The following is an 8,127-nucleotide window of genomic DNA, read 5'->3' as shown; positions in this document are numbered from 1 at the left end:
AGGACGAAAGAAACATAGGTCCCATGGTTTCCCTTATTTGCAAAACCTAGTTTATGTCTGAGATAAGCAGAAAAAGTCAGATAAGATGATGTTCGGTGAAATGAACCCCAAGATAAGGACACAAGTGTTATTTTTTCTTTCTTGCTATTATTTCTAATGTATTTATAAATTGACTTATTTTGTTGCCTTGTATGTCCCTCCCCACATGGTATAACTACTGTTTTCAATGTATTTGACGTTGGTATAATTTGGGGAGGAGAAGGGAAAAAATGTTTAAATAGGGATACAGGTGGACCCATTGCAACAATGAGATGTACAAGAGGCTATGTCGAAAAACAAACCTTGCAACTTTAGTGTGGGATGGGGAGTGTAGTTGTGGAGATGGGAGGGCAGGGATCATAGGGGAAAAACAAAGGAGGAGGCAACAATGCTTGATAAAAAAAATGTACTCACTACCTTGCTTATGTAGTTTTAAGCCCTCTGAATGGTATTTTCACAATAAAAAAACTTATTTAAAAAAGGCTCTACAAAGAGGAAAATTCAAAAAAATGGGAGGAGGTAACAATGTTTGACAAGAATTATACTCATTACCTTACTTATGTAACTGTAATCGCCCTTACAATAACATAAAACAAGAAACAAACTTTCTAGTTTTATAGTTTTGTTTAAAAAATAAAATTTTGTACCTAAGACTATGCTTGTATTATTTTTCAAGGACAAAAATTTTCTTCAAGATAAAACACTAGTGTACATACTCTAGTATCTATCTCCACCATCACAGTATAGACTCTAAGCTCAAGAATCATAAAACACCTAACATTTCTACAATTTGTTTAAAGGAGTTGTTTTGGCATTCACAAGTAATGGAATAAACATGTACCAAGTTGCACACATGGGTCTCATTGAGTACTACATAATAGTATTCTGTAACTTATGCAGAGGAGACTCAAGATATTCTTGCTAGAATGTCAGGATAATACCAATTTTTTCACAGCTCAATCTGTGTTTCTGAGCCTTGAATGAGGGAAGGGGTAACAAGTTTGACAAGAAATGTACTCATTGCCTTAGTTATGTAACTGTAACCTTTATGTACATCACCTTGGCAATTCCAAATAAATCTAAAAAAAAAAGTGCTTAGGTGTATACAGACATTCCAAAATACATGAAGGTGTATTTTGCATAAGAGCACTTTCCTTCTGTATGCTCATCACCAGAGGACGGAAGAGGACACCCCATAGGTTTACAGTTTCCTTGAAAACTCACCACTATCCTTGAGATCCACTTATGAAGCATTTATGCTGTCTCTAAAAAGGGAGATTAGCAAGGATATATTGTAGTAGAGCTGTGTTAAATCAGTTGAAATAGAAAAATAAGAGAGACATTTCCTATCCACCTACCTCTCATACTGTTCCACACAGTGCAAGTAGATATAGTCATAACTTGTAGCAACTTATAATCCTCTGACAAGGGTTTTTGGCAGGTAAGATGGAGGAGACTAATGAAAAAATCCAGATACACATCAAGGAAAACCTTTTTTTTTTTTTCTATCAGTGTATGAACAGTTTGTGGTCTTTTACCATTTCTAAAGGGAAGGGCATAGTTCCACAGCCTGTTAATCTTACAGTTAGTCTTTTAACCTGACAATTTAACATCCACAAGTAGTTGTGTTAAGAGAGGAGCTTCGATGCTTTTTCAGTTTCTTCTTCAATTTGAATTCTGAGGCTGGCTCATTTGATATTTCTTAAAAAAAAAAAAACAAAACAGGAGGCTCACACCTGTAATGTAGGCTACTCAGGAGGCTGAGATCTGAGGATCTTGATTCAAAGCCAGCCCTAGCAGGAAATTCTGTGAGAGTCTTAACAATAAACAACTAAAAGCCAGAAGTACATTGAGGTGGTAGAGTGTGAGCCTTTAGCAAAAAGCTAAGGGACCACACACACACACACACACACACACACACACACACACACACACACACACACAAATAATAATAATGACTAAAATTTCCCTGCTTCTTGTTCTATTCTGCCTCATACTTAATAATATTTCTAAGACCATTCCCACACAATTGGGGAAATGGTAATTTGACCAAATTTTCCACTCTAATGGAATAATATGGACAATATCTGATTAGTTAGCCCTAGTTGCTATAGCAAAATACCACTGACAGGGAAGCTTAAGCAGGACATATTCTCATTCTTCCAGAGGCTGAAATGTCCACAATCAGGACAATCAAGAAAATAGGGATACAGGTGGATCCATTGCAACAATGAAATGTACAAGTAATTATGTGGAAAAATGAACTTTACAACCTTGGTGGGGGGGGAGGAGGATTGGGTAGAGGGGGGAGGAGGATGGGAAGGGGAAACAAAGGAGGAGGCTACAATGCTTGATAAGAAATGTACTCATTATCTTGCCCATGTAATTGTAACCCCCTCTGTACAGTATTTTCACAATAAAAAAAATAAAATAGAAAAAAAAAGAACGTGGGGGACATACCAAAGGCAGGGGAAAGCAGCGACTAATTCCAACCAGTACGGAAGTGCATTGATATTTTATTAGTCCCTGACAGGTTAAAAAAAAAACTGGCTGAAAATCCACACTTTTTTCTTACTCTCTGAGTTGAAAAGGAAATGTATGAAAAATAATGGGAGTTACTACTGAACATCAATTTAGCAGGGATAAATCAGATAATTTCTCCCTCAGAAAGACATAACTAGTAAGACATCTGTTTTTATGACTTCAATGAGTAATGTTGTATTTAGATCAATGAACATTCTCCTTTTCCAAAGTAATTTGTAAAGTGCAAATACATCTTATGCATTTGTGATGATTTGATTGTATCCTATATTGTACTTTATTTTCTAGGACAAGCTATTCTCCATTGTACTGCAGGAATAGCATTGCATGGCTTATGATACTATCATTACATAATATCTTCAGACATTGAAAAAGAAAGACAGCGCACTGAAACTGCAGAAAAGTCAGTGTGTTATATATGTTGATTTGATCTCTGCTATATTCATAAAATACAAATAATTAAATCAAACTCTATAGTTACTTTTCATTTTTAATAAATTTTATGTAAATTTGCTAGATTCAACTACAAGGTATAAGGCATAACAATCAAAAATTTCTCCACCTGAGAATAGTGTTATTTTAACATATAATATATAACATACCACATGTAACCTATTTATGCGTGATAAAAAGGTTGACATTGAGCAAGATGCATTATACTCACAAATTGACATATTAAATTGAAACCCTTTTGTACAACTATTTAAGGATATTTGTAAATTGTTAAAAAAACATTTACCTTGAAAATTCTATGTAAACTACTTTATAATATATTGTAATTAAAAACTACAATGAACCTTTCTTTTTGCCCATCCTGGGGTTTAAATTCAGGACCTAGGCAATGAACCTGAGTTTCTTTGCATTCTACCACTTGTTCCACACCACCACTTCTGGCTTTTTCTGAGTAGTTTATTGGAGAGAAAGAGTTTTCATGAACTTTCCTGCCTGGGCTGCCATTGAACCATGATCCTCAGATTTTAGCCTCCTGAGTAACTAGGATTACAGGTGTGAGCCAACAGTGCCAGATTCACTCACTCACTCATCATCATCATCATTACCAATTCATATCTTTAATTTTACCTGTTTTTCCATGTAGGTAGTTTTTTTTAATGTGGTAGATTTCATGGAGTTTGTCAATTTCACTTAAAAGTTATGTCTTCTTAATATTCCTTGATCTGTTGCATCATCTCAGATGTTTCTCTGTTTTTCCATGATCATGAGAAGTTTGAGAGCACAGAGTAGGATGTTCTTCACAATGACTCTTGAAATAGGTTCGTCTGATGATTCAGGCTTGTCCACTGAGTGAACTTTCATTGTAGTCTTCTAGGAAGTTTGGTGAGGAAGAACACTATCCTTTTCACTCTAGTGATAGCCAGAAGTAATAACTTCCCTGTGATGTCAATGATGGATGCGATTTTTGGTTAATTTGGTATGGTACTGTTGTCCAGAATTCTTTTCTTTTTATTAATAAATGTTTTTTATTGTGAAAACACCGTACTGACGAGTTACAATTACATGAGCAAGGTAATGCATTTCTTATCAAGCATTGTTGCCTCCTCCTTTGTTTCCCCTTACAATTCCTGCCCCCCCTTCCCCCATCTCCCCGCCCCACTAAAGTTGTAAGGTTTGTTTTTTTGTTTGTTTGTTTGTTTTGGCCGGTCATGGGACCTGAACTCTGGGCCTGGGCACTGTCCCTTAGCTCTTTAGCTCAAGGCTAGTGCTCCCTAACACTCGAGTCATAGCGCCATTTCTGGCTTTTTCTGCTTATGTGGTGCTGAGGAATCGAACCCAGGGCCTCATGCATGCAAGGCAAGCACTCTACCACTGAGCCACCTTCCCAGCCCTAAGGTTTGTTTTTCAACATAACGTCTTATACATCTCATTGGTGCAATGGGTCCACCTGTATCCCTCTTTAAACAATTTGTTTTTTCCCTTCCCCTCCACAAATTATACCAACATCAAATACAGTGAAAGCAGGGGTTATACCGTGGGGGAGGGACATACAAGGCAACAAAAAAGTCATCTTATAAATGTGTTAGAAACAATCGCAAGAAAGAAAAAACATTTGAGTTCTCATCTTAGGGTTCATTTTGCCTAACATCAACTCTGCTGAGTGTTTCTACTTGTCTCTAGAAATGTCTTTTTCCCATGTTTAACTTATAAATGTTATAATGTGTGCTTTTTTTTCTCTCCTTGGACGGTGCTATTGATTTTTTACCTAAAAGTTTACTGTTGAACCAAAGTCATGAGGACATAGCCATTTGTTTTCTTTAGGTAGTTTTGTCCATGTATATTTTGCATTTAGGTCTAGGATTTTCATTGTGAAAATGATGATGAAAATTCTGAATTTATTCCTCAGAATTTAAATTAGATGAAAGTATAGAGGCTCAGTCATCTACTTCCATAAATATCTGTGGACAGAGCTTTAGAAAAAAGTGTCATGATTTCATTTGTTTCCTTGCTATGCCTTTCAGGAAATATCATAAGCTTTTTATTCCTTCTTGTGTGAAAATATTCAACAAATACCGTATGAAAACATGTTAAATTAACTTTGGAAGGGTTTACATCTTTTTAACTTCTAGAATCCTTAACAAGATTTGACAGATACATATCTAATTGCAGTTGCAGGTTCTGAAGAGTACAATGAAGAATAAAATGTTCAGCTCTACAAGTGGTAGAGTGCTTGTGTTGAGCTGAAGAGCTGAGGGACAGCACCCAGGCCCAGAGTTCAGGCCCGCATAACAGGACCCCCCAAAAAATGTTCAGCTCTATTCAAAACCTGAATTAAAATAAAGCAGAAATAAATGAGAATCCTGAAGTGACTATTAAGGTGCTTCCAAGAAGCTAGAGAATTCTGAATGAACATTATGTAAATAATTATTATCATGAATAACTATCATAGTATGCATATATCATTATGTACCATAAATACATATGTATATGGTAAAAAAATACACCCCAAATAGTCTGGAACTGGTGACTCACACCTGTAATCCTAGTTACTTATGTGACTGAGATCTGAGGATGGTAGTTCAAAGCCTTCCCAATCAGGAAAGTCTGTGAGACTCTTATCTCCAATTAACCACTTAAAAGCCAGAAGTGAAGCTGTGGCTCAAATAGAACATTAGCCTTGAATAAAAGTTCATAGAGCCAAGGCCTTAAGTTCAAGTCCTACAACTGGCACACACAAAGAAGGAAAATGAAAAACAAATCGGAAAAATAATTGCCCTATCATAAATTCTACTTACATATCTTTTTTACTTCATGCTGCATAAAAGAAAATCAAATTATCAAAGAGAAGAAAAAATTTAAGAAATACTGTCCAACATTGAATCCTAAATTGTTCTGCACAGGTGATAATAAAGACAGATTGGATCGTGAAGGGTGAAGGAAGTTTCTCTATACCCCTCTGTCCCAAGTCTTTGCCAAAGGTCCAAGAGTCCGTCAGTACCCACTCAAGAACTTGTAGTTGAAGAGAAGCTGAAGAAATAAGCAGAATTGGTTTACCTACACCTGCAACAAGTCCCTGGTCAACCTAGAACCCAACAATGATATGGAGATTCTGGGAGGAAATTAAATAATATCTAAGAAAACTAGCCAACTATAAAAAGTAGAATTATTTACCTTATTCATGTAACTGTAAGCCCTCTGTACAGTATCTTTACAATAAAAATATATACAATAATTGGAATTATATTATTTAATAAATCCAGAAGTATATGTTTATGTTATTTGTTTATAAATACCTGATTTATAAATATAATGATGATCATCATTATTTTGCCCTACAGAACTGTAGATAGGAACTTTCCTTTGATGTGTTTATTGGGGTCTTACCTCTGCTTTTGCAGGACAAATGCGACACTGTTGTACCACCTTCCTTTTCCCACTCTGAACACAGATGAAGACCTGAAACACCTGTCAGAAATCACAAATTCAGCTAATCCTTTTGTCTTTTCCAGAATTAACATCCAGAGAATGTAGACTTGAACTTCACATCAGATCAATGGCAGGATCGCAGTTCTGTACCTCTCCCTTGCTAAGTTCCTTGGAAACAGGAGATAGACAAGAAGGCTCCTGGACTGTGCTCACTTTTGCTTACAATTGATGAAATTTCTAGGCAATGGAAAGTAGAATAGTTCCCCATAACTGCTCATCCCCCCTTTAGCTTCATTTTGTCATGTTCCTTTGTTTTCATTTTCTATTTATTTTTGTTTATTTATATAATGTTTACATACTGGTATAAAGGAGTTGCCACTTCAAAAAGCAATTTGAGAACACAATGTTTCTTGATCAATGTTATGCTAAGCTAGATGAGGTCTGTTATTTTTTTAGGGCAATAGACTAAGTATTAATTGAAGAAAAATCTGTCTCACAATTTACGTAGCCTCAAAATGGTGAGGTAGACACAGAAATCATCCTTAGTTGGCCCCTAGGAAATGTTTTCATTTATAAGCACATTGTTCTATGTTTACTCCCTGAAGAGTTATCATTCAACATCTTCCTTCAAGGAGAACTGTAACTGGCTCTATGAGTTCAATATTCATTGATGGCATTTATTCCCTAACAAGAATTAATGAGAGCATTTAAAATTATTCCTTACCTTTAAGTACTTATACAAAGGAGTTTTGATTTAACGTATCAGTTTATGGGCATAGTGCATCTTGATTAGCATCATCCCTTCTATCTTTTCCCCATCTCTCCCAATCCCAGCCTTTCTCTCAATTTTCCCAGTTCTATTTTCACACATGTTCATTGACTATTGTGACTGTATACATTTAAAAATAATTACATCTTGCCTTTTGAGGAAAAAATGCAAATATGCCATGATCAGCTACCTGAGGATCACATAAATCATCTTTGGACATTCCTTTGATTCAGGCTGATCTCAGATATTTCGAAATGTTTACTTAAATATGATTATAAACGATGCAACAAAGCAGTAATAAATATAAATAATGCCATTCCAAATACCGTTAATATTTCTTGCCTTAAACAGTAAAATCTCTTCCCAGGAAAAATAGATTCATTTCTCACAACAGCTTGTTTCATTGTCAATGTTATTTGATTTCTTTTAGCTACACCATGAAAATTATTGCAAAAATACACAAAAGAGTTTCAATTTTTATCTATTTTTACTATCTATCTATCTATCTATTTGGTACTGTGGATTGAATTCAGTACCGAAGAGCTGTCCTTTAGTTTTTCTGCTCAAGGCTAATTCTCTACCATTTAAGACACACCATCGTTTCTAGATTTTGGGTGTTTAATTGGAAATAAGAGTCTCATAACCTTTTCTGGTGGGCTGGTTTTGAACTGTGAGTCTCAGATCTCAGCCTCTTGAGTAGCTAGCTAAGATTGCAGGCATGAGCCACTGGCACCTAGAGGGTACAACACCACCAATTAAAGCACACTGGTACAACAAACCATTTATACCATGCCAGGACACCTTGCCCACAGAGAATATATTCATAGCTTTTCTTCAGCCAGTATGCAAATTACAAATCAGAAGTTAACTTTTGTATAAACAGAGTTAGAAAACAGGTG

The sequence above is a fragment of the Dipodomys ordii genome, unplaced genomic scaffold, assembly GCF_000151885.1.
Source record: "Dipodomys ordii isolate 6190 unplaced genomic scaffold, Dord_2.0 Scaffold30, whole genome shotgun sequence".
Taxonomy (NCBI): Eukaryota; Metazoa; Chordata; class Mammalia; order Rodentia; family Heteromyidae; genus Dipodomys; species Dipodomys ordii.
The sequence above is the reverse complement of the archived record's forward strand: the minus strand, read 5'-3'. Positions refer to the sequence as shown.